Consider the following 19,672-nt stretch of genomic DNA (forward strand, 5'->3'; position numbering starts at 1 on the left):
CAGCAGAGGATTGTTGAGTCTGTGTTCAATCAGAGATGATGTACCTAACCCTCAAGAGACTGGAGACCTCAGGGAGTTTAGAGTTCAGGTGGGGTGGGGGTGGGGTGGGAAGTAGGGACATCCTCGTGGAGAGTGGGGTGAGAAGGTACAGGATATGGAGCAGTCAGAGGGTGGATAGGGGAGGAATAAAATCTGGACTGTAAAAACTAATAGTAATTTTTTAAAAAAAAGAAAGAAAAGCAAATGACTGTAAATGATGGTGAGTTTAGGAAAGAAGAACTCTGTTTATCACTGGTAGGACTGTAAAGCTGTAGAGCGGCCATGGAAGTCTATAACGACGTTTAAGGAAAAAAAAACTGAAAATGGGATAAATGGGACTGGATAAATGGCACAGTGGTTAAGAGCACTGGCTGCTGTTCTATAGGACCTGGGTACCATTCTCAGCACAGACAGGGTGACTAGCAATCAAATGTAACTCCAATTCCAGGAGATCTGATGCCCTCTCCTGGTCGCTGCATGCATCAGGTGGATGTTCCAAGTCAGATAAGGAACAGTAGAGTGTTGCCAAGACCAGGGACATCTCTCAGTGAGCATGGCAGTAATAAGGCTGCTCCCTACCCAAATTAGCCTTGGGCCTACTCAACTCCATAGGGACAAAGGCCATGTCCTGTTAAAGCCAGTTAGGCTTCTGTTTCCCTACCAGACGACTAGCTTCTCAGAAACCATGTGACTGGCAGTCTGCTAATCTAGCTGATGTGCTTGACTCTGCTGCAGTACTTCTTCCCTCGACCTTTCTCCTCCCCTCCCTCCTGACCTGAGCTGTATATGCTAGCCCTCCTATTCCAATAGAGGAGCTGGCCTCTAAAACAGTCTCTTGGGCTGTTCATACCTGCTGTACTCACCAGGTCCTCAGACCTTGCTCCTCCCCCCCCCCCCCGCCCAGCTGGTGCATAATGGCAGCTAGGTGCAGGGACCCACAATCGAGTATACAAGTGATGCCTACACGTGCTTGTAGCCAAAACACCCATACACATTAAAAAAAATAAGTAAATTAAAAAAATTTAAACCCAAAATAGAATTGACTTGTGACCCAGCTATACCACTCTTGACTATGTACCCAAAGGACCCTGATTCAACATACCACAGATGCTAGCATATCTGTATTTATTGATCACAATACCTGTGAGAATGAAATGTGGTATGTTTTATGGAATTTTATGCAGCCATAAACAAAAATAAAATCATGACACAGGAAAATGGACACACCTGGAAATCATTATGCTAAGCCCAATAAGGAGACTGGGAAAGGTAAGTGCTCTGTTTTTGCTCATATATAGAACCTAGATTTGACACTGTTTATATGCATGCATATATGTGTGTGCTTACATATGTGTATGTTTATGGGTCACAAGACTAGAAAAGAAACTATAAGATAGCAGGAAGAGCTCTTAGTAGGAAATAGAGAAGGTGGTGGATAAACTGTTATAAAGTAAGAATTGGGAGTGACCGAGAAATAAAGGGAAGAGAAACAGCAGTGGGACGACACATGAGAGCAAAGTGAAATGGCATGGCGACTGTCCCTTTCCCTTTCCCTTGGGGGCTGAAGAGGTGGCTCAGGGTTTAAGAGGGTTTGCTACTTTTGCAGTGGACTTGCGTTCAGTCCCAGCATCTACACTGGGCATGCTCTGAAAGACTGCACATCCTTTTCTGGCCTTCTCAAGGACTATTCCTACATGCATAACGACACACCTACACACCACTAATTAATAAACATTTTATAAACTTAAAAATTACTCTTCCTGTTATGCCATTTTTTTTAAAAAAATGAAATCCCATTTCATTTGGATTATACTGATCCATCTGTCACATCCTAGAAGAGTCACCAACCAACCCCTAACTCCTTTGGCTTTGTCCTCTCCTTGTTTGGCTTTCTTTATGGTCTCTATCTTTGCCAGGCTTTTTTCTTCTTCTCCCTATTTCTGTAAGACTAGTGTCCTGGCGTGATCATTCCCCTGTCTTTTTACTTCCTTCTTCCTCTCAGACTTATAAAACACCTGAATGCTGATAACCCCAGATTCCAGCCTGACCTCTCTCAAAAGCCTTCCTCCCTCTCCAGCTGCCAACACAATGTTGAATTCAGACATTATCAACACCCTTGCTCCACAAACAGAAAACATGACCATTTATACACACAAATATATATGCATTTATCTATTTCTACCGGTATATTTCTATCATCTCTATACCTTTCTCTATTTCTTTGTATTGTTTCTCCTTGCTAGTGGCACCATGGTCTGTCTTGTGCCACCCAGAAAACTTAGAATTAACCCTTTTCTTCCACCTTCCTATAAGGGCTTACTAACCCCTGTCAGCAAATTCTAAATGTATCTGAAATGGCCCCAGCCTCTCAGCTTCATTGGTCGAGACCTGTTTTTGTTTCTACTTTGCAGAAGTTTCCTCACTATTAAGTCACTCTTATTTGTCTTCCTAAGAGGTATCAGAGTGACCTTTCTAAATGTGTACCCAATGACACCAACCTTATGATCCGCTTCCTCTTAACAACTTTAATCATTTTCCAAACAACAGTCACCTTCAGAAGTTCTGCCTCCCTGAGCCTGGAGCCTGGGGTGGGAGGCCTTGCTCACTGCACCTGCAATGCAGCCACACCTAACTTCTCCCTGTTCCCAGGGCACCCACGTACTCTGACAAGTTCCAGCCTCTTCATTTACTTCTCAGCGGAGTGCTTTCCTCCTTCCCCTCCCCCATCCTTATTTGCCTGGACTCCATCATACTCCAGAGTTCTGCACTGAAATCTATACCCCAGCACCTTCTAAGCCTTTTATGGCTTTTACTAAACTATGTCACAACATGGAAGCATTTAACAAACTCACCTAGAGTAGTAGTGGACCCCCTAGCAGCAGAACTTTGGAAAGTGGGCTGAACTGCCCTCTGTAAGATGCTTGCTTTTCAAAGGCATTTAACAGAAAGCTTATAGTTATAAATGAGGGTTCGATAAGGTTGAATTTCATCTTATCTTTGCTTTGGTGACAATGGAAGTAGATAAGTGTTTTCATGTTTTCAATACAGACACTATTAATGAATCCTGTGTAGTATATTCTTAGAACTTGATTCCCTAAAAGCCAGAGTCTGAAGAAAGAAAGAAAGAAAGAAAGAAAGAAAGAAAGAGAGAGAGAGAGAGAGAGAGAGAGAGAGAGAGAGAGAGAGAGGGAGGGAGGNAAAGAAAGAAAGAAAGAAAGAAAGAAAGAAAGAGAGAGAGAGAGAGAGAGAGAGAGAGAGAGAGAGAGAGAGAGAGGGAGGGAGGGAGGGAGGGAGGGAGGAAGGAAGGAAGGAAGGAAGGAAGGAAGGAAGGAAGGGAAAAGAGACTTGTTAGTCTAGGTTCTCAGTCACGAAAATGAGATTTCTAAATATTACTCCATACACACACCCAAGCTCAGGCCAGGTTGCTAATTAAGCAAGTTCTTACCATAATTACCTAGTCAGCTTTAATGGATTTCCAAGTTTTGCTGGGCCTCACTGGTCCTGTAGGGTCATTTTTTTCAATTGTTAAAACAGCAGCTGAGTTTCAAGCCCCAGAGGCTGAATTTGTAGAGGCAAACGCTCCAGAGTGAAGTCTGGGGCAGGCGGTCTGCAAGAGTCGCCTTCTACGCTCCCTCGCTCGCTTGCTTCCTCCAACCTCCAGCCTTCCAACTGAACACTCCGGATCACTAACCAAGCTCAGAGTTCCTCTCCATTGTGCTCCCCGGCTTCTGGACACTGAGATGGTCCCCCGTGAGCGTCTAGTCGTGCATCATTGTTGGGGGTCTCAAAGGCGCCCTCCCACCCCTCTCCCCACCCCCGGTAGCAGGGACCTAAAGAAAGCAATGAGTCCTGTGACCACCCCCAACCCCCACCAGACCGCAGCCCCACGAGGGTCTTGTGTGAGTGCTTGGTCGTTGGACCGGAGTGTATGCGCGAGAGAGGCAGCAAAGGAACGTGTGTGTGTGTGTGTGTGTGTGTGTGTGTGTGTGTGTGTGTGTGTGTGTGTTGCACGCTGGCGCGCAGCGGGAGAGAGGGCGCGAGGCACGAAGGGGGAGCGGCGGGCAGAGGAAGGCGGGGCAGCGGGCAGCGGCGGGAGGGCTGGGAGGGGCAGAGGCTCAAGCTCTGCAGTGACACCAGGAGCCAGCGCACACTCCTTGCCCGGAGCGGCGAGAGAGCAGAGCTTAGCGAGCCGCGTATGAGCCGCCGCCTCTGTCGCTGGTGCACCGGGCTCTGCCTCTGCAGCCCGCGCCGGCGTTTAGCGAGCCAGCCGGTCCGGCAGTGCCAGCTCCACGGGCGCGTTCAGTATCCTCCCGCCACTCAGCGCCCGCACCGGCCAGAGCTGTCCTGAGACCCCCGGGCTGGCGCCACCGTCTGTGCCACTTCGCAGCAACTTCTGCGGCTGCGTGTCGCCGGCCTTCTGCTTGTGTTGGAAGTTTGCAGCGCCCGCCACAAAGTTGGGACAGTTGGGCATTACATTCGCCCTAGCGTGCACGTCCCCTTGGTTCGTGGATCCTGGTATTTGACATCTTGGTAGGATCCCCGGACCTGGGCTTTTTCCGCACAACACACACCCCCGGGAAGAAAAAAAAAACCAACCAACTAAACTTTCTTCTTCCCACTAGAAAAAACAAATTCTTTAAGGTAAGGAGCAAGATCGAATCAATTCTCACCTCCCCGGGCGCCTTCTTGCGCCGGTGCGGACCTGGCCCGACTGCATTTGCATCTAAGGGCTGGTTTATGGTCGGGGTTGAGGTGTATCCTCACACAGGGAAGGGAGCGACCAGAGACTCTCTAGAACACGGACGTGGGCAGCTCTCACTGGGTTGGTCGGTCTGTGGCTGGGTCACTGATGTATTTGGTGGGCAGACAGCGACAGTGCTGGGGAGGTAGACACGCTGCATCGGGCTGGAGTGGATCCCCGGAACCGCCCGCTTTATCCTAGCCCTGCCTAGGCACTGACTTTGGCCGGTTGGCGGTGAGCTCTTGCTTCTCTCCCCGGGTTCAAATTCCTTCTCCATATGTGCTCGTTCTGCGGGACTGGGTGGTGGGGCGGGAGGTGTTTGGGGGCACTAGCGTGGGTCTGCGAAGCTTATAGGACTCGCGGAGTGGAGCACAGAGGTGGGCTCCATGCAGACGGTGGCTGCCCGGTGGTGGAAGGAATCTTCTGGGACTAGCCCAGCGACCCCACGCTTTCTCCTCATTTGTCCTCTGCCACGCAGACCAGCATCCTTAAAGAAACTTCCCTAAGCTGGGTGGTCTAGGTCCCGCTCACACTTTCCGAAACTTAGCAGAGTAGCTACGGAGGTCCGGACACCCTCCTTCCACCACAGCGGCCACCCTGTGTGGTGACCTCTCCAGTGTGTGTGTGTGCCAGCTGGAGCTCTCTAGTCCGAGCCACCTTTCTCCTTGTCGCGCCGGCAGGGAGCCTCCGGAGTTAAAGCGCTAGCTTACAGACCCGCTCCGCTCTTCCCAGGCGGGCGCTTCGCAACTGTGATTTGGTGCGCTCTTTCATTTTGTCGCTCGAGCTTCATTCTCAAACTCTCTTCCCCGTCCCAGGCCGAGGTGTGAGAATTCTTGAAGTCGGTCGCTCCAGCTGCAGAAGGGTGGCTCAGAGCTGGCTCACCCCAATCCCACAGGTCACCACCCTCCTCCTTGTCGCTGCAGGGAGCTGTCCATTATCTGCTCTGGGGACCGTTAGCTCCCTGAAACCAAGACCTGGAGTGGGAGAATAAACCTTTAAAAGTCTCTGGTTTACACACACACTCACTCACACACACACACACACACACACACACACACACACACACACAAACATATATATTTTTTAAACAGAGTTCTTTTAAGTAACTTGGGGTTGCGGTTTGTTTACTTCTTTTAGTCCCGCTAAATTCCAAGGAATGCTTTATTTGTTTATTTGCCTTGAGCTGAGGGGTCTCCAACACATAACCTCCTTTTCTCTCTACCCCTCCCCCTACTTGCTTTGTGGCCCGCTTTTTCGTTTTTTGTTTTTTGTTTTCTTGTTTTGTTTTGTTTTTGAGAAGGGGGTCTCCACACCTCCCCATCTCCTCCTTCGGGGTTTCTAAGTGCCTTTGAGACACTTGGAGGGGGGGTAATCAATGGTAATAAATAGGACACCCACTGCATTTCCTGAACCATTTTAAGCAAGTAAAATCCTCTGCGAGCTCAAAGAAGTGGAGATAAAACAGATAAAACATCGCTCCCTCCCGAGGGAGCAGTTGCTGAGGATTGGATGCTGTGTTTGAATTGCTTTATTATCCTGAAAGAGTGATTGATGGATGCAAGAGGCAATGCGCATTCTAAGCAGAGTGTGCTGGGGACCTTCGGTATTTATTATTATTCATTTTTAAGTATTAAGAGTGCTAATAAGGCCATCACCCCAGCTCAAGTCAGTGTTTACACTCACTTGGTTTTATGTCAGTCTCTTATTACAGTGGTTTCTGAAAGGGCCAACACCACAACTGTATTCATTCCGCACACTCATTCCGCATATGGGATTAATCAAACTGTCAAAAAAGATACTGTCGTTTTACCAGTTTTAACTTGGGATGTTGTAGAGGTCTGCAACCCTATGAAATGTCATTTTCATCGCTTTGACTTTTCAGAGTTTAAAAAACTTGGCAACATAATTAATTATGGTCCCAATTCCCATTTTCAATCTAAACCTATATTCAGGATTATATTAAAATATCTTATCACTCATTTGCTAAAAGCTACTCTTGTGAAATTACATTCCAATTGGGGAGATGGTGGAACAACTGGGAATGTGCCCCCCCCAACCACCAATTTAGAGATTAGTAGTGTTTCAAATTTCCATCAAAAGCTCTTCTTCCAAGGGTTGGAGTGATGTCTCAAAGGTTAAGAGCTTTTAATGCTCTTGCAAAGGGTATCAGTTCTAGTCCAGCAGCTACAGAGATCAACTCACAATCCCCCCTCTCCCTGCAAATCCAGCTGTGGTTGGCACCTGCACTTCAGTGCCTGCATACTCATGTACAAGTGGTGGACAGACACACACACACACACACACACACACACACAAGAGAGAGAGAGAGAGAGAGAGAGAGAGAGAGAGAGAGAGAGAGAGAGAGAGAGAGAAACTTTAAAACTCCTCTTCGTCACTTAGAGCCATTGTCCATTTCTTCTCTGCATAGCTCTTTCCTGACTGTCCTTAATCTTCATCATACACTTGAAACCCAACAGCTTGCAACTTTGTGTTCCTATTTTCATTTTTATATCAGAATCTTTTATTCATTAAACTTTTATGTCAAAGAATCAGGCAGAAATACTCTTTTAATTAGTAACCATATAAAAAAGAAGCTAGACCCCTGTAATGGGCCTAAATTGTTATGAATTATATGTGCTTTATTATGCATTTATTTAAGTAGAAATAAAAGCATCCTTTAATCACTTGAACACACAGCTTTTATCTCTGAAGATGTAACAAAATGTGTAATTGCAAACCATCCTTGTATGAACAAGGGATGCCTGGCTTTTATTTTACTTGTACTGGGTCTTAGCATCCATGTGATAAACTATGAATCTTAGAGAGAAAAAAACTCACATCATAATTTTATCATGTGGTGCAAGGGAACGTAACATCCCAAGCAGACAAAACAGGCCATCTTCATGTAATCTTCATGTGACTTTCCAGTGACATCATAAATTTGGCCTTTCTGACTTTAGGCTTTCTCATATGGACTTATGAAGTAGACTCTGCTTGTGGTGGGGGAAAACCATGTATTTTAAAGCTCTAACAAATTATGTGCAATGTAAGAAAGGTCTCAGTGTTGGTTTCTTAGCAGTTCTATTGTGCCTCTAACCAGAGGTCAGAATGCTCTATCTGTTTTAAAGCTGGCTGTATCAACTCACTATGGTGAGAATGAAAGCTTTTCAGATTAACATAAGAACAGATTTTGAGTAATTACCAGAAAACGTGAATGCCATGTGAATCCCACATAATTGCACGGATTCTATTATTGTTGTGTCTCATCATCAGTTTCCCTGTGATGAGATGGTTGATGCTTTCTCATAAGTGTTCATTTTCTCACTGTTTTCTTGTCATGTCTTATTGAAGGAACTGTGAGCCCCAGAAGCACACAGTTACAGAACAGTCCCTGCTAAGCACCAGGAAGAACATACATGCACAGTTCCTGTACTGCTTCAATTGCAAGCACAACTAACACTACGTCATGCCACTGATTTATCTCTATGTTCTCTCAGTTATTTTGGAGTGATTATTCTAAAACATATAATTTGTCCATCCTCTGTTGGCTCATTCCCTGGTTAGTAGACACAGCACAGATGAGTTGCTTAAAAACTAACAACACAAAACAGTGGCTTCAAAACTAATTTTAAAGCACAACTCTCCCAGTATTTAATTATTCCCTTAATAAGCACTCTATATGAAGGCTAGAGAGAAGTCTCAGTGACTAAGAACACTTGTTGATCTGGCAGAGGACCGGGTTTCAGATTCCAGAACCCATCTAGTGGCTCACAACTGTCTGTGATTCCTTGTCCATGGAATTCAATGCCTTCTTTTGACCTCTGAGGGCAGGAGTCACATATGTGGTGTGTATACGTATGTGTGGACTAAAGTTTCATACTCATAAAATAAATACTGATAAAAGTACTCTGTGTTTTATGCTCTGGAGCCCAGATAGTTTTTATTTTTCCCCCTATATATTAAAAGTGATTTAAAAAGACAAATAAAATAGCCAGATGTATAGAGTCAAATTCCTTGGTTGATTTCCATCTAGGAAGAAGTCTAAATTCAGGAAATTCAGTAGTTTACTGTACTACACAGTAGTACATAGACCATAACCTCAGAGTGTGGAGCACAGTATTGCAGTGTGTTTGTGCACATTCACATATCTTTTAACTCATCGAAGATATCACCTGGCACTTGCAAAGAGGTCCATAGGGGCCTGCTCACCTCTTCAACACCAAATTCGGAGACACCAGACCAGTATCTTTCCTCTTCCTTTCCAGGCTAATAAAAAAGCTGCCAAGACCAACTCCACAAATATCACTCTTCTGAAAGATTTGAAAAGCATAAATTGTATATGATAACATAGATGTCACAAATTAAAAAAATGCTTCTTTTGCCCTTTAGAAATTAAGAGTAGAACATTTGATGGGTGCAGAGAAAGGGGAAGCATAGCTCTGTGTGCTCATCCTGTTAGGATGAAGGAACAGGTCTGCGTAGAGCACCGCTGAACACTGGGCCTGGCAACAATGCCACTGTTGCTAAGGAGCTCACGGAGCAAGGCTCCATCTAAGCTTCACTTTAAACCTGTGGTCCTCAGTGCTGTAACAAAAGCACGAAGAGCTCAGGATTAAATCCTGTTATTACTTCCACCTTTTGGAAATAGATTTTAGGTAATTGGTGAATAATTTTAGTTTATTTGTTGTTTTTTATTCCTACTGCAAATTTGAATGGCATGTATTTACCATTTTATATATTTTTCTGAAGTGTATTAGACTCACATATAAAACCTCTTTAACAAGTATATCCTTTATTTTTATTTTCTTTTATTAAGTAATTTATTTACTTTATATCCTGAGGGCAAGAAACATTTTATACCCCACAAAGTGGTAAAATGTATATAGTTAACTTATCAAACATCTACTTTAGTTTTCTTTGAAATAATATGTGGCCCTTTTGTTGGTTGATAATGGTAAAAGACATTTTATTTGCTTTTTTTTAATAAACAACTTTTATTAGATATTTTCATTTATATTTCAGGTTAGTAAAGATTGGAAGGTCTTCAAATTTTGATTATGCATGAATAGACATTAACTCACTAAAGTGAAATACTTGAACACATGCAGCATGGAAACTTTTAAACATGGCTAAATTACAACCCTGCAATTAAGTGTGGTACAGGCATGTACACCTGCTTCCTAACTGCAATACTGCCTGCTAGTGTCACAGACAGTGGAGATGGACTGAAGTGCAGTGAAGATCCTGTCATTTGCTCCAAGAGGACTCCAGGTGAATGCTGTTTTCCTGATGCCATGTCTGAAACACAGACTACAGTTTAAAGGCACAGTAAAAAAAATAGACATATTTAAGTATACATTTTATCCACAACTGGAAGTCAATACTTCTGGTAATGTCCCTAAATGGCTTTGTGGCCTTGTCTACAAAGATGGAGCTAAAATGAAACAAGAAGTTTAACATTTTTTCTTCTCTTTCGTTTTCTTTTTTCTTTTTGTTGTTGTTGTTACTTTTGCTTGTTTTGTTTTGTTTTCAAGACAGAGTCTCACTTTGTTGCTCTTACTGACCTAAATTTGCTATATAGAGCAGGCTGTTCTACAAACTCACAGGGACCCATCTGAGTCTGCCTCAGAAGTGCTGAGATTAAGGGCGCGTACTGCCATGCCAGGCCCAGCTGAAGTTTTCTTTTTATAAAATGAACAGTAATCTCTGAGCTCATAATGAAAACAAACTGTAGAATATTATTTCATCTTGTTTTAGCAAAGACCGTGCCCACTTTTAAATTATAACACAATGAGTGAACAAAGTGTTATACTTGAGTGATATTCAAATCACTGGCAAAGATATTAAGTGTTTTTCTATTTACTGGCAGCAGATATGTTTGAGAAGTAGTGCTAACTTTAAAAGGCCTATTTGATTAGGATTGGTAGTCTGTCCTGCTTAGATGAAGCAAGTGTCAAGAGACTGTTGGAAAATGAATAGTTACAGTGTATAGAATATTGTGGTAAAACACAATCCACAACCTCCTTATACATCTTGGGATACTGATGATGATCCCCGAGTTGAACTCACGTTATTATACAAGTCAATTTGCACAATATAGACATACACAATACATCTTTGCTTTAAACTTCAGTTAAAAAAATCCCATATAGTAAGTACAGTTCCAATGGAAGAGACACAGCTCTGTGTGATTGCATGTCTTCCCGTAGCTCTAACTGCAGTGTGCTGGTCAGTGTCATTCAGTGTAAACATGCACCAGACTTCTTTATCAAAAGATTTGGGTTGGGATAGATTCTGACATTTGTGGACCAACTAATTGAAGAGACATTTATTGTCACAGTGGTGACAGAGATCAGGGGCAGAGTTTGGCTCCCTGCTGGGCAACTGGTTTTGGTTATTTTTATTCCTTTGCTTCCTTCTAAAAGATTTATTGGTGACTATTCAAAGTTTGTGGAAATCTGCTATGAAAATTTAATGTTTTTAACGGAAAAATGAAACAGCTTCTTAAATAACTATCAACACCAACAGCATTGGTAGCAGGATTCTCCCGTAACAAATGAGCTAAGAGGTAGAGATGTGAGAGAAGTGTCCCTGCTGTTACCAAAGTGGTACTGACAGGAAAAAGACTTTTTTTTTTTTTTACTAATTTAAAAGGAAATTTATTTTTCAGGGTCTTCTATAAAACTAAAAATTCTGCAGCAGTAACAGTAAAATTATAATTATAAATATAAAAATTATAAGCTAAGATCTTAAAAGATAAAGCCAAATAGAAAAGAGACCAATATAACAAAATGTGCATATGTGTATATCTATCTATCTATCTATCTATATATATATATATATATATATATATATAGATATAGATATATATAGATGTATATTATATATACATGCATGTCCTAAAGCCTCTTCTCTTCTCTTCTCTTCTCTTCTCTTCTCTTCTCTTCTCTTCTCTTCTCTTCTCTTCTCTTCTCTTCTCCTCTTCTCTCTTTCTTTCTTTCTTTCTTTTTTCTTTCTTTCTGAGTAACCTATCTTTCCTGTAGTTTCCTTTTCTAATAATTCTGTCTCTTGTATTTTAACAAAAATTATAGCTAAGGCCATCTTCACGGGTCACACATACAAATACAATGGCCTCATGCTTGGTCTCTACCCTCATTAAATTAATGATGCCCTTCATTCTGATCACAGTTTCTCTTCTCTCATCTCCTCCCAGATCCTCCCCACCTCTCCACCTACCCAACTTTCTCACTCTAGAAGAAAAACAGGCAAAACAAACAAACAAAAAAACAACAAAAACCAGAGTGAAACAAAACAAATAAGAAAAAAAGCATGAGAAACTCTCTCTCTCTCTCTCTCTCTCTCTCACACACACACACACACACACACACACACACCATTAAAACACAAAACTGGAAATCATAGTACATAAGCAAAAAAATATGTATATTACAGTTTAAAACCACTTCCCAGTTTTTCATGCAGTGTTGCATTTTGAACGTTTCCTTGAAAATTTGGTTTCCACAAAGTTATCAGTTATTAACTGACATTAAAGTTGTTGCTTTATTTTGAATTTTAAACATAGTTTAAAATAGTTTTTTCCCATTAACATTAGTAGTGTTGTAGATAAGATTTTTTTTTTATGAAACATTTCCACGCCCCTTGACTTTCATAACATCCTCCTGCTAATATGACTTCTGAGGCCTCAGCTCAATGAAGACACATAAACTCACAGGAACTTTTAAACATAGCACTAAATCTTTGGGTCAAGAACATAGTTGATTTTTAAAATTCTACAAATTTGAATTGAAATTAATGACCAAGTTAATTTGCATAGATAAAATTTGGATTCCCCCCCCCTTTATTTATTGACTCAGGAATGTTATTTTCTTATAAAGCCTGACGACCTGGGTGCTAATTCTTGGGACCCACACAGTGAAAGGAGAGGATGAAATTTAGCAAGGTGTTCTCTAACCTTCACGTGTGTTAGTGACATGTGTACACCCCACCCTCCCCCCTACACAGAAATAAATACAAATAAAACATTTAAAAAATATATTCCCAATTTAGTTTGCAAGATCACAGTGGTGTGATGTCTACTAAATGTTTTTGTTTGTTTTAGGGGATGATTTATTAAATATTTTGAAGGAAAAAAATTTAACTGCTTATGTTTAAGTTCATCTTTAATTTGTAAAACAAACAAACAAACAAACAAACCAGCCATTCTCGTTCCAAATAGCACAGAAGAAGGTGAATAGACAAATGTTGGTCCACACCTGTCTTTCTAGAAAGTTATCCTTTTTTTGTTAGGGGAAATCAACTTAAAGTAAAATGGGGTACCCACCTCCAACAGTGCATTCTGACATAATTTTCAACATCCTCTACCCAACATCGAAGCAAATAAGTCTTTACACATGCTGCTCTGTCAAAGAAAGCACACCAAGTTTTAGTGCTGTTAATCCACTCGTGTTTGGGAAATTGATTCTTGCAGGCTTGCTCTTTAGTCTTTTCTGCCTCCTCTTGCCTCTCACTGACAAGCGCTGGAAGTTTCTGGGTATCGAGTACTGCCAGACTGCTAATTTTTGAGTCTGTCCTCTCTGTTTCATTATGTAACCGTGTACATGAGTACTGCCAGGTATGTGATTTTTTTTGAGTCTGTTCTCTGTGTTTCTTTATGTAAGTAAGTATGTATATATACGTAATACATATGTATGTATTTATGTATAATTGACAAAGATATTCAAATACTTTAGAATTCATCAGGGAGCAAAGAAATAAAATGAATTTTTTTAGTAGAAATGAATGCGAAAAGGTGGGATTAGAAAAATGAGCTAGACATTTATTTGAAACATGTAGTCTACAATCCTGAAATATTTAAATTATCTTTAGTAACTGTAAACAAAAATACAACTTCTTCCAACCTAATTGTATTTAGTTGGTCAGCAGGTTTTTTTTTTCTGTTAACTATAGTGTTGTTCAGTCACAAGAACCAAAGAGAGGTCAGTTCTAAGATTGAAAAAAATTATATCAAAAAACATGGATGAAATTGTACACAGACATTAAAGAAGAGTTTAAATAAAGGGACTCTCTATTTGAGAGGATAATGCCTCTCCCAAATGCCATATGCTATCCAACAAGAAGCCCAGTGCTATGTATAATTTCCTTCCCTTCAAGTTGTTAACCAGTGAACAGACTTCCCAGGACAACACAGACAGGTTACTATGTTGCTCTTGGTTACTCTCCAGTACTCCATAGTAAGACCCTATTGTTGAAGCCACCATAGATTTGAGTCCTGGGACACAGAAAAAATCAGGCTGCTGTTGACCTGGTAGCTTCATCTTTACTAGATACGTTTTCATAGTGCTGGAAGGTGCTACAGCAGGAGAAACGTTATCAGTTAACTGTGATCTATGCAAGCGCTGATAATAAGTAGCCCTGGCAAGATTTTTCTATTGGTACCATAGTGTCACAAATAAAGGAGTGACTTACCACTTTCCAACTAGATTTAAGGCTTGCTGCAGAAAATGGAGCCTGTGGATGTATTTTAAGTAGGCCAAGAACCTGTGCCTGGATAGGCCATAGACCCAGAAAAGCACTCACTACCATTATTTAGCTAAATGGACATAGTAGTCAACTCTATCCTAAATGTTTATCTTTATACCCATAAATTAGTGCAGCTCTTAACCTTCATCACAGATGCTTTCTTTTGCAGTATATGGCCATTGTTTCATAGACTTACAATTGGTCATAATGCAGAGAATAAGAGACTGTGAAGTGCCTATTCCTAAATGGAATATTTGTATCATTTGCTCCACCCTCAAGGATTAAGAACACCATAGACAAAGATTTTTGGAATATTGCAAGGGTCAGGGATAATAGAGGACCTATGTGAAACCAGTGTCTTTGGTCAGGAGAGGAATGTTGCAAGACACAAACTCACATCAGGTGTGACTGAATGCCCTAAAACTCCACAAGATCAAGTCAGTTAAAATTCCAGCATCAGTGGTGGTGGGGCACTCACCCAACTCCTCCCCAATATCAAAAGCTATTGGCAATTGATAGTTGCTGGGAGAGGGAAAATTAGTTTATTTCAGATGTGGACTCCTGCCATGCAACCCATATTCCAGCAGTATACTGGTAACATGAATGAACTTAGTGGACTTAAAGAATTGGGGAGAAGAATGGGAAGACCCAGAAGGGAGAGATGGAGGGGGTGGGATGGCAAAATCTAATAGTTGCATATATGAAATTCTCAAGCAATAGATTTTTTTGAAACTAAATTTGAAAGAACACTTTAAGTGCATAAAAGTTTTTAAACCCAAGTTAAATTTTCTTTAGGGGAATTTTCTTTTTCCTTTGGAAAAATAAGGCCATGTATCACCTCCATTCTGTGGGCTGAGTGAGAGCCTAGGCTGTAAGCTTGAAAACACAGATGTAGGTGAAGCCATTTACCTGACAGTTAAGTCAGTAAAGATAGATCAGTTAGCCTTTGAAACTCCTTCCCCACCTGTGGTTTGAAAAGTATGTTATAAACACATCTTTTATTATTTAATCCAGTTTGACACTGACTATAGCTCAGTGGTATAGAACATCCCTAGTATCAATAAAGCCCTAGGTTTCTTCCCCAGTCCCCAGTGTGTGAAAAAAGACTGCATTTGTGCCGCTTGTCTAAGCAGATACCTTACATAATATGTACGTAAATCGAGAAAGTCTTTAATTTAAAACACTCATGTTTAATGAGGTGCATTGGTCTCCATAGTAGACGAGGAATGTAAGACTAAGGTTCAGAGATACACTCAAGTTCAAGAGATGGAAGATTAGCCAGCTCTTCTTCACCTTCTTACCATATGTTCAGCCACTCTTTCTTTTCTTTTCTTTTTCACTTTGCTTTGGCAGGCTTTGAGCTCTCCAAACGTGAGTGAACAGTATAAATTGCACGATAGAGAAAGATGGAAAACAACACAGAACAGGCCCAGACTTAAATCAGCTATCTGTAGGAGATTTTGTTCTTATATTGATGGGAAAACAAAATGTGGAAGGAGTTCACATGAGATGTGGAGACATGAGCTAGATGAGAGAGCTAAATAGAGAAAGTAAAAGAGCCGTGTTCACACTAGGTTCTCTAAATGACTAGAGGCCAGGAACTTCCTCCTTGGAGGACATTATCTCATCTTTCCAAAATGTGTCTTTGTTTGGGAAAAGGGGCTGGACTTCTATAAAAGAAAAACACATATTTAACAATTATTGTTTTCAAATTTCTTTTTTTTTACATAACAAGACACAAGATGGTAGATATTAATGGTTTGAAAGTTTCAAAATAAAAATTCATGAAAATCAAAAGATTCAGAGGGCCAAAAACCATCTATAACCTGAGTATTTAGTGCATCCCAGGAGTTACAGCAGCCTTACATTTCAGGGCCAGTCTGAGGACACATCTCGGACCTGCTAAACCAAGTTGATTTGTGTCTGCTAGTTTGAGAATACGACACTTCTTTCCTCAGATCAGAATTTTCAAAGGAAAAGAAAAGCTCCTCTCCAAGTAAATAGTGCTATATTCCCTGGCAGAATATTTCTATGTTCTTTACGAGAAAAGACACGTCTTTGCAGCACATATCTGGGTCATCTTCTTCATGGCCCTCTGACCACAGCAGCCTTGCCAATGGCTGCCCTTTTGATATATACCTCAAAACACTAAAGATATGCTTCCAAACTACTGAAGTTTCTTATAACAACCTGTTATACATTTGTCAGTTTTAAACTTGTCAAAAGCACACATTCCCTTTTTTTCTCTTCAGCTCATGTTACTACTTGATGAAATAATCCTATTTAGTAAGGAGCCCATTTCAATATTCTCATTTTCATTAATTTATGTATTCCTAAAATGCTATGAGCATCAGCTTGATGCTGTGCTCTGTGATTAGCATTATTAACTGTTGAATACCTGGGGATCTCATGTGTACAAACAAAATTTAAGATGGTTGTCAGTAAAAATGTATGAGTGGACTTCCCTGTTTGTCTGACTCTGGAGCCTCGCTTGGAGAGGTAACCACTATGCCATTTTCCACTGTTGTGTGATCAGAGTGAACATGGGTCTAAAGCTCAGATTGAGCTGAGAAGCTGTAGCAAGCTGCCATCCCTAAATTCGTTTTGCATGCTAGAAACTTTTGGGGTTTTTCTGATAGAAGACTGTCTAGATTGCTTTGGTCTTTGATATTAGCATTTCAGAAGCAGACACTATAATTCAGAAAATATTTATTCCATGCCTATTTTGTGCAAGCAAACTAAAAATAACCATTTAAGGAAGTCAAGATAAATTAAAAAGAAAGTTATGCTTATAAACTTGTGTCCTTAAGTCTTATGAAGAGCACTTTTATAGGGACAAAATACATATAAAATCTGTACAGTTCCAATGAGATGGGACAGGACAATAAGAATCAAATTCTGGTTTCTGCAAAAGACTGATTCTGCCTTATGTGTTTTTGGAGCACCCTCCCCCTGGGGTGGGGGACTAAAAATAGGAACCTAACAAACACAAACTGGTTTACTGACACTGTACAGAGAGGACGAGGATAAGAAACCATACGAGTGAGCAGCACCTTGCTACCATCCTAAGGGACTCCTGGAGTCTCTAGAGCTGTTTTTGTGCTTGGCTCCAGTAGGTTGGAAGGCATCCTTGTACTGTTGCAATAGCTCTGCCATTTTAAACGACTCCTTTAAGTAGAATGCCCTTGCCAGTACATCTTGATGTTACTACACTGCAGTCTCATCTGCCTTTCCTTTTGGTCCTTGGGATGAGTTGGGAAGTCCCTCTTCTTCTAATATGTATGATAATGGACCCTGAAGCCACTGTGTCTACTCTCGCTTTGGCTCCAACCCATCATTCCTCACCTGACCTGAGCTAGGACCTGTTTTCCTGGCCCTGTTACCTATTATAACAGTTAGGAAAACATTTCCTCCAAGAGTGAAACATTCCATCAGGCAGGAAAACTCCTTAAGCCAGAAGTTAAGTAACTCAAAATTACTCCAGGAAGTCCATGAAACTGACCAGATTCAGTAGGCTTCCTCCTGCCACAGGAAGCAATAAAGGCTGAGAGTCCCATTCAGATGGATGGAAGCTGAGCTGCAAAGAAGATTCTCAGAGAGGCTAAACTACAAAGGACACTCAGACCTGAAAAGGTGCTGGAAAGAAGTACAAACCATCCAAGCTACCTGCAATAGGTTGAGACAACCAAGGCACCTAGAAAGGATACTCTAACCTGTTGAGGTGCCTGCAGGCTATGCAGTGTGCTCCAGGTTCCCAGCTTTGCTGGCTGTCATTCATGCTGGGGTGAGCTTTGATGATGAAGCTGTCCCTTCAGCTCCTGTAAGTAACCCCTTACCCATATTCCTGTAAGCAACCCCAATAAAACTCATTGGACCATCAAGTTGGTGGTATCTGAACTTAGGTCTGTCATGGCTCCCTCTCATGTGTGTATAGTGTCTCCCTGGGAAAATTTTTGTCACGTGATACCCTTCTTTCTTGACTGGTAGTTGCAATTAACACAAATATGGACAGATCCCTAAATGTAAGCCCTGAGAGACCAACGACTGTGCTGCTTGTATTCCTCAGGGTCTGCTCTGTTGAAAGAAGTCCCCAGTTCTGCATAGCTTCCTCTTTAGCCTTTATTAAGACCCCTGCTGAGATGCTCATCCTCACAGATGTCCTCTCTGACCTCAGAGCCTGGAAGACCCACTATCCCTATGTTATCCAGCCCCTTTGGTGGGTCCATTTTCCTTTCAGGCCCCATTGCTCTCTGGAATAGGCATATTAAGCCAATGTAATTCTTGTTCTTTGTATCTCTCAGCACAGTGGAAGCCTGACAGGTGCAAACACTTCACAAGAATTGCTCGTTGCTGTTTCAGGATTCCTCAGCCAGATCTTAGGGAGGTCTCTGTACCCAAGCCGTGCTTGGCCAGCTTCCCACTGAGCACTGTGGTTCTCCCATGCTTGCTGTTCTAAAGCAGCTTCTTCTTGTTGGTGGGGCTTGCTTTTAATTACACCACTAGGAGCTGGATTATAAAAGCTTTCTTTGATCAAAGCATTATGGAAGATGCGGCCCATGTGTGTAGCAGACACAGCTGGAGAATCACCAAAGCAATTTTCAAAAACCAGGTTTGTCCTACAAACAGGAATATCTTTGAAGTTGGATAATTTAAATACCTTCTTTCTGGAGACTAGAATGTTTATGGTCTTTTGAGAAAGTGACACAGATTACCTGAATTTGAGAGGAAGTAGGTGAAGATTTAAGGTTGTTACTTGCGGAGGAGAAGAGAGAAGAGTCCGTGTGTTTTTGTAGACTCTTCTTTCCTGCTATAGTTTTTCTGTTATTCTGTCATTGTATTCCCACTCACAAACAAGACTAGTGTAATGTACGTCTCAGTGGAAGGGATTCAGTATTCAACCCATGAGGCCCACAAGAACAGTCCATCTCAAGGCAGAGAGTCCAGAAACTAGCCCAGAAGGCCCAGCAAGACCAGCACATCTCCGTATAGAGGGACCATTAGCTAGCCCATTAGGTAACTCAGTCCAGCAGAGCTTAGTAAGCACCTGGATCTACTACAAAGCATACAAAGGGACCCCTGGTTTCCCACTCCATCTCCTCACTGCGTTGCCATTCCATGAGGCAGCCCATTGCTCCTTTTCTATCCCTGGCCCTGATAGCATTTGGTCCCTTCCACTCTATGAGGCAGCCATCTACTTCCTCAGTGAAAATCTAGTTCTAGAAAGTCCTATGGATCCCTGTGTCATCGCACAGCCTGTACTGTGTGTTTCCTCAAGCTGGGACTGCTTTGTTTATATATATATATATATATATATATATATATATATATATATATATATATATATTGATTGTT

The 19,672-nt window shown here is 41.6% G+C and overlaps 1 protein-coding gene across 2 annotated transcripts in view; it reads left to right on the forward strand.

Annotated features, from left to right (window-relative positions):
* Window positions 1-4,165: 4,165 nt before the first annotated feature.
* Ndnf (neuron derived neurotrophic factor) overlaps window positions 4,166-19,672 on the forward strand; it is a 34,106-nt gene continuing 18,599 nt past the window's right edge. Inside the window, exon 1 of one of the 2 annotated variants that reach the window (XM_021165797.1) lies at window positions 4,166-4,680. The gene's annotated coding sequence lies outside the window, so the exon portion shown is untranslated. Of the gene's footprint in view, window positions 4,681-4,942; window positions 5,015-19,672 lie in introns of those variants that run through there. The other variant, XM_029478294.1, reaches the window with a different exon arrangement.

Source organism: Mus caroli, chromosome 6, assembly GCF_900094665.2.
Source record: "Mus caroli chromosome 6, CAROLI_EIJ_v1.1, whole genome shotgun sequence".
In the NCBI taxonomy this organism is placed as follows: domain Eukaryota; kingdom Metazoa; phylum Chordata; class Mammalia; order Rodentia; family Muridae; genus Mus; species Mus caroli.